Source organism: Calliphora vicina, chromosome 1, assembly GCF_958450345.1.
Source record: "Calliphora vicina chromosome 1, idCalVici1.1, whole genome shotgun sequence".
NCBI lineage: Eukaryota > Metazoa > Arthropoda > Insecta > Diptera > Calliphoridae > Calliphora > Calliphora vicina.
The window spans coordinates 132,188,160-132,196,195 of NC_088780.1; the positions used below are offsets into that span (position 1 = coordinate 132,188,160).

The window sequence follows — 8,036 nt, forward strand, 5'->3', positions numbered from 1 at the left end:
TCTGCCGAAATTGGAACATTTTTGAGCTGGAATTGTCTTCGGGATATTAATTGACCGCATTGGAGCTGCGATTTTGAGACGATTAAACAATCGAAAGAGGCCCTTAACTTAATTTTCCTGTACAAAAGACATTTTCGATTGTTCCACTTTTGAACAGAAAAGCTGCTTAGGTAAACGTTTATTCCCCTCAAGAGTAAAAAAAAAAATAATTTAATAAATGTTGTCACCCCCCTCACCAATTTCAGCATTCATTATTTTTTTTTCTTTCCCATACAACACTTGACAACCAAGGACTTTTTTTCCATTTATTTGTGGGTAAGAGGGAATAATTTTGTCACTAATACATGATACCTTCCTTCAAGTGTCAAATACTTTGACATTTTTTTCCACACTTGCATGGTATACAAGGTAGTAGCTTTTGTTGGAAGTTTTCAAAATAAATAAAAAAGTAAATTGCCATAAAATTATCGTCATTTCGCTACCGCAAATTTGAGGAGTGTGTGTCTAAGTTCTTTTTGAGTTTGTATTATTAAAATTCTTTCTTTCTTTATTTACTGAGCTAGAAAAGAAAAAACTTTTTGTACTTTTTTTCTCGCGCTAAATAGTTCAATAAAAAATTGATGAACAAGTTGTCATGGTTTAATGGCTGTTCTGTAATGTTTAAAAAAAAAACTGTTTCAAACTTATGTGAGTATTAAGTAGCTGACACCTTTTTTTTGGGTGGGGATGGTTTGTGTAAAAAGTTTCGTCTAAATTAATTTCATGATAAAATTTTAATTTTTTTTCACAAACTTTTTTGTCGTTCTCTTTATTGGTTTGTGTGCATGTGTATGATACTGTTGCAACATCATTAATAAATTCAGCTTGAATTGAGCTGATAAATAAATTAATGATGTTTAAGTTTCAAGTTGGTTGTAAAAAAGGTCCGTTTTTTATCATTTCTGTGTATGTCCTTGTTTAGTTGGGGACAGTATATTCGGTTACCTTAGTTTTTACAGATTCCAAACTAAAAATAAAGTTGTATCCTTAAGCTGTCAAAGATTTATAGATTTTTTTTATCAGTTTGTTTTATACAACACTTTAGGGATTATTTTCCAGTACTTGATTAACTTATTTGAAGTAATTAAATGTACTAGTTGATGAGAGGTATTTGTTTGGTTTTAGTTTAGGAGTTTTCCAAAAAATTTTTGTTGTGTTAAAGAAATTTAATAAAGATTTAAGGTCAAATGTAAGCAAATTTTAGAGAAATGTATTAGGAAGTCAAGTGGCTGAGGTAATTCTGTTTACAGTATTTTATATTCTATGAAACACCATTTTGATGAAAAAATTTCAAATATTTTAAAACTGCTTTGTACTAAAATTGATTTATAAAATTCAAGACGAAAATATTCCAACAAATATTGTTTGCCTACTTTTGTAGAAGCTTTTCTTGGTAATATATAGCATAGTTTAAGGATTTCATACTGATAAGAATAATTCTACCGATTTAAATACAGACACAGCTATTATATATTATATTTAAAACCTTAAGGCGATTTATAAACATTTCATAAACATAACCTTCAAATATTAATACATTTCTTTCTGTTTTTTTTCAGGTTACATCTGGTCGCCTAATAATATTTACATAGAATAATTTAAAGGAAATTATAAATAAACAAAAATAAAATCATATTATACAATAAATAAATAAGAAACTTATTAGTTGTTAAGTCTATTAACAAGAAATAGTAAAAATTTATAAACAAAACATTAAAAAAACTAAATGAATAAATGAAAACTTGATAAAAAAAAATAAAATACAAAAGTAATAAGGGTCATTAACTGGTAAAATAAAACCATAAATTAAAATAAGTTTAAAGAAAAAACTAAAACTTAAAAAAAGTTATTAAATTTAAATATTTTTTAAATTAAGGAAGTGTAACAACTGCTTTTAAATACATAGAATAAACCACAGCTCCTTAAAGTATGCCAACGAATTCAAACAGACAAAAACACAATAAAAAGTTTATGCCATTATTAGCAATTATTACACCTCCTTAATTATTGGCAACATTGAAGAATTAATTAATATTTACATTTTTTATTATTACACTATAAAATAACTATTTCTTTAATCTTTAATGTTTTTGTAAATACATACATATTTTATTTAGTTTTTATCATTTTAAACAACAAACATAATACGTAAAACGTAAAATAATTTAAAAACCTAAAAACAATTTGTAATTGTTAATAATACATACAGAAAAACAACTTAATATTATTAATAAAGTAATAAAAAAAACAATTATTCATAATTATTATTATTGTTTGAAAATAAAATTTAATTGGAACTATTATTACTATTATAATTACAAAAATATAAAAAAAAACAAGAAATATAAAATTATTTAAAATTTAATTAGCACAATTTTTTTATAATAATAATTATTATTTTTTTTTTGTTGTTAAAGTTCAAACAACAACTTTTAGAAAAAATGGAAAATTATTGAAAAAGTTTATTTAAAAAATTGTTTTAATTATTTGGATGAAAAGTTTAACAAAATTTAACATATGGAAAAGAAAATAAAACTATGTATAAATTAAACAACAAATTATATTTTAAGTTTAAATTTAAATAATTTTTTTCTATAAAATAAAATTAAATATTACAAAAAAAAATAACCCGATTTTTTGTTTGTTAAGAGAACAATAATATACAACAAAATCAAATTTTTTCCAAAATTACAAGGTCCGACCAATAAATTTTGATAGAGGAGACAAAAAAAAAGACACGTGTATCGGCGTTTTGAAAGTTTTCATCTGAATTTCATTTTAGGGCCGGTTAAAGTTTCCCTACTCTGGCACATTCTTATTGTTAATCTTCATAAGAAACCATATGATCCTTACATTTTAGGTATAAAATGTGTTCCGCAAAGTTATGTAAAATGTTACGGAAAATATTTTTGTAGAATATGTTAACCCTCTAAATCCTCAAGACATGGGTCTTTTTTGTCCTTCTTTTAAAAAAGTGCAAAAACCACCATTAAAACAGTGATTTAAGGGGTTAAACTGTTCTGCAAAAAAAATATACGTGAATTTTTACTATAAGTCCCTGAATACATTAAAACGGAAAATTCAACCTGAAATTCAGAAAAAAGACATAACAAAGAGAGCATAGGGTTAATTTCGCATTTATTAAGAATTTTATTTTAAAGAACCTTTTAGGTATAAAATGTATTCAGCAAATTTATGTAAAATGTTACGAAGAAAATTTTTGTAGAATATGTTAACCCTCTAAATCCCCAAGGCATGGGTCTTTTTTGTCCTTCTTTTAAAAAAGAGCAACAAACACCATTAAAACAGGGATTTAAGGGGTAAAAATGTTCCGCAAAAATATTATCCGTGAAATTTTACTATAAGTCATTAAATACACCAAAACGGAAAATTAGAAATAAGACACAACAAAAGAGAGCTTACGGTTAATTTCGTATTTATTAAGAATTTGGATAGGAAGTCTTTATTAATTAAATTTTTTTAGCTCTAGGCAATTCCACTTTATTACCATATGCATATTTCAGCTATAAGCGTTCTTCAATGGTTGCGCATGTTAAATTTTTGGGGTACTTTATAATAAATGCGAAATTAACCCTCGGCTCTCTTTTGTTATGTCTTATTTCTGACTTTCTGGTTGAATTTTCCGTTTTGGTGTATTTAGGGACTTATAGTAAAATTTTAAGGTCAATATTTTTGCGGAACATTTTAACCCCTTAAATTCCTGTTGTAATAGTGTTTTTTGCTAATTTTTAAAAGAATGACAAAAAAGACCCATGCCTTGAGGATTTAGAGGGTTAACATATTCTACAAAAATATTCTCCGTAACATTTTACATAACTTTACTGAACACATTTTATACCTAAAATGTAAGGATCACATGGTTTCTTATGACGATTAACAATAAGAATGTGCCAGAGTTGGGAATCTTTAACCCCCCCTCAAATGAAATTCAGATGTAAACTTTCAAAACGCCGATACACGTGTCTTTTTTTTTTGTCTCCTCTATCAAAATTTATTGGTCGGACCTCGTAATTTTTTTTGGTGTTGTATAGTGTTATTGGTAATTTAGAACGGTTTTTAATATTCAAAAACTTCAGTATGACATAGTCTACAATGACTGTCTGATAACTGGTCCAAATTAGTCAGGATGTAATCAATTTCCTTACCAGCTATCTAACTGCTTGCTGACAAGTTATATAACAACTTATGGACATGTACTTGTCCTAGATTAATAAACACCCAATTTCAATGAAATAATTCCCAATTTAAATGACAATGTAATTCCCAATAACACAGTTATTTCATTTGCCCAAAGTCATGGCCCAAATATTTGGGGCCTCGGTGTCATTTTTGCAAAAAAGTGATCATTTTCTGTGGCACATATCTTGCAAAGAGTTCGGAATTTTGATTTACTTTCTGAGGCAAAGTTGTAGGCCTTGTCACAAAGAACAAAAATTGCGAACATATAAAAACAAAAACACTTCATCTTCAAGATCAAAATCGTTAATGAAAAGTGTACACACAGAGAAAAAATATAGTTGTGCATTATAGTGTCCCTTAGAATTAATTTTTTTGAAATGTTGAAACGGTACCCGCTGAAAACATTTGTAATGACCTAAAATACCACCAAAATAAAATTTAGCTTGTTCTAAAAAGGGCAACCCGTGCCGACTTTCGATTTAGTTTTGTGGTGCATTTACAAGGGGAAAAAAATCATTTTTTTGATTTTTTTTTTAAAAATGTTGCTATTAAGTAATTACTTTTGCAATTTAATTTAAAAGAATCGAAATGCGTACGTAATTGCCGTTCTAATGAGATATAAAAGACAAAAATTGGTTAAAAAATTTTAAAGTTATTAAAAAATCGCCAAGCCATTAACGTATCTCAGGCCACTAGAACATGAAATGTAGGAACAAAATTAACATATTTTGAGAAATATTAAAACAAAAGTTTATTCTTACTTAAAATATATCCATATTTACTTGTATATGAGTTTTTATCTTCATAGGATACAGTTAACCAATTCGCAGGTATAACCAAAAAAAAAATATTTTTTTATCGGCAGTTTCAAAACTCCAATTTCAAATTTTTAAAAATTTTGTTAAACAAATTTCAGAATTTTTTGATCATCACTTGGAGATTTATTGTCAACATAATAGGGAATAAAAATGTGAAAAAATTATGTCAATACCTGCTATAGTTTTTCCGTACCTGCGATTTAAATTTAGCGATTTTCGAGTAAAACTAATTTTTTGGCCATATTTTGGCGAATGAGCCGAATTTTCTTACTGTAATGATTTTTAAGTAAAACCAATTCAGAATATTATAGTACAAGTCAATTTAAATATAGTCTGAATGTTTTACTAAAATCGCCTTAAATCTTGAGGGTCAAAGGTCAAAGGTCAAATTTTTCAATATTTGGAATTTTTCATGGAGAGATAGCGAAATATTATATATTTTTGGGCCGATTTTGATGAAACTTAAGAAAAATATAAAATGAAGTCTAGTATTTACAATAACAGCACAAAAATGGAAATTAACCCTTAAGAGCACTTGTGGTCAAAATGACTGTGTTTTTCGTGATGTCACAAACATATATTTTTTTACTGTAACCATATATTTTGTTGATACAATCATGTGAATCGTAAATTAACCATATTATGGTTACCACAATCATGTAAATAGTTACTGTGACTATAATAGTATTATAAAACTTATAACACTATTTAAATGGTTACAGTAAACATGAACAACTATATTTTTTATCTGCCTGTACACTGTTCATTAGCAACATTACCTAAAATAAATTGGTAATACCTAAAACCACAGTGTTCGGTGAAGTATTCTTAATTCACCCTTTCTGTGTCTGCATTAAACTTTAACACCTCTGAATTTAAATAATTTCAACCTTTGCAGGATTTTTTATTCATTAGAACAAATGCAAATGCAAATATATTAAAAAATTTACACATCGGGAGAGCTGCTTACAGACAAAATTTCAGGACACAAAAATTTTCAAATTTTTACAAAGTTCAAAATTGGGCAAAATTTTTGTATGAGAAAATTCGAAAATCGGCTTCACGAATGGAACTAATGCAGTATTTTTGGTGTATAAAACCATCTTCACAAAATTGCTCTTCTAATGAAACCGGTTTGCAGCTCATATGTTGGCTGATTTCAGATTCTATAGCGGATATATGTAGGTAGAAAAATTTTTAATGTTTTATATTAGGGGGATTTCATGACAAGTGATCCAAAGTTTGAAATCGATGTCTTCCGATCGGGATGAAATGCACCAAGTTTAGTCCTATTGGATAGTAATTCAGACACAATTTTTCAACAAGATCGGTCAAGAACTCTCCGAGTTACAGGAGGCCAAATTTTGATATTTTGTCAAATAGGTGTTTTTTCTCATCCATGTAACTTACTACCTATTATTAAGCAAAATGTGTCCCAAATACATAAGCTACGTACACACGGTTGTCAGACTGTCAGGAACATGTTCAGGAAATGGTTAACACAACTATGAGAACTTACGTTGAAACATATGTGTGTTAACCATTTATTGAACATTTCTGCAATATTGTAAGAATATGACAACCGTGTATACGTAGCTATAGTTTTGATAACAATTTCTTCAACCTTTCGAAAAAAAAATGTTTAAAAAAATGTTTCGAAATTTTTTTTCCAAAAAAAAAACTTTTTTGGGATTCGAGTGGGTTATATATCAAAATACGTATTTTTTAACTGAAGAAATAATGATTAGGTCTTATCCTTTAAGACAATTTTGGTGGCTATCAAAATAAATGTTTTGTAACTCAAGACCTAATAAATTTAAAATATAAAACCATATAAAATTATGCATAGAGACAAGACCATATAAATATATTGACTCAAATGTATTTTGTTTTTGCAAGAGTTAGGTTTTTGACAATTACGGCTTGACTAAAAAACAAGCTATATTCGGCTGTGCCGAATCTTATATACCCTTCACCAAATTATACTTCAAAATAAAAAATTTAGATATTTTTAGGTGAACAACATTTTTTTTCAGTGTTTTAAAAAAAATTTGTTTGAATTGTTTTTTTTTTAAAAAAAAATTTAAAAAAAAAAAATTTTGTTTTTTAAATTTTTTTTGGTAAAAAAAAATTCGGGTTAAAAAATATTGACCCATTGTAGGTCCAACTTACTATGGTCTTATATACGTCCTTGCAAAGGTCTTTGAAATATCTATCATTAGATATCCATATTATTTATATTAACGACTTAGTAATCCAGATACAGGTCAAAAATAGGTCAAAAATCGAGGTTGTCCTAGTTTTTTCCTTATATCTCAGCCATTTGTGGGCCGATTTTCTCGATTTTTCATTCGGAGATATTGATGTATGAATCGTGTATGTAAGTTATTTGGGGGCTTCGGAAAGTTGATTTCAACACACAGACGGACAGACGGACATGGCTATATCGATTCCGCTATCTATAACGATCTAGAATATATATGTATACTTTATGGGGTCGCAAATAAAAAATGTGGAGATTACAAACGGAATGACAAACTTATATATACCCTTGCCACTCATGGTGAAGGGTATAAAAATAAAAATTATCTTCCGAAACTACGGCACATTTCACAGACCTAACGTAGTCGAAGTTCTTAAGTTTATTTAATTAAACAATAGTATTAATTGTTTTTTTAATGATTAAAACTACGAGTGTGACACTATTAAATTAGAAACCATTAAAATGTTGGGCCTGCAATGTACAACGGAATGTAGTTACATATTTTATTATTTTTTTAAAACGCTGGTAAAAGCCTAAGACAATTTATTAGGTTTGGTTTTTGGTTTAATTTAGTATTAAAAAAATCACGGGAATTTTCGGGAATAAATCGATTTTTTAATTTCATCCTGGGAATGGAAAAAGACCGGGAAATTAGGAAGCCTAATCGGTAGCCAATATTTAAAATATAACAGAAATTCTGCAAAAAATTCTGGTGT

The 8,036-nt window shown here is 27.6% G+C and overlaps 1 protein-coding gene across 1 annotated transcript in view; it reads left to right on the plus strand.

The window, feature by feature from the left end:
* Positions 1-2,667, plus strand: part of foxo (forkhead box, sub-group O) — a 161,074-nt gene extending 158,407 nt beyond the window's left edge. Inside the window, exon 11 of the mRNA XM_065515848.1 lies at positions 1,599-2,667. The gene's annotated coding sequence lies outside the window, so the exon portion shown is untranslated. The remainder of the gene's footprint in view (positions 1-1,598) is intronic.
* Positions 2,668-8,036: the final 5,369 nt, after the last annotated feature.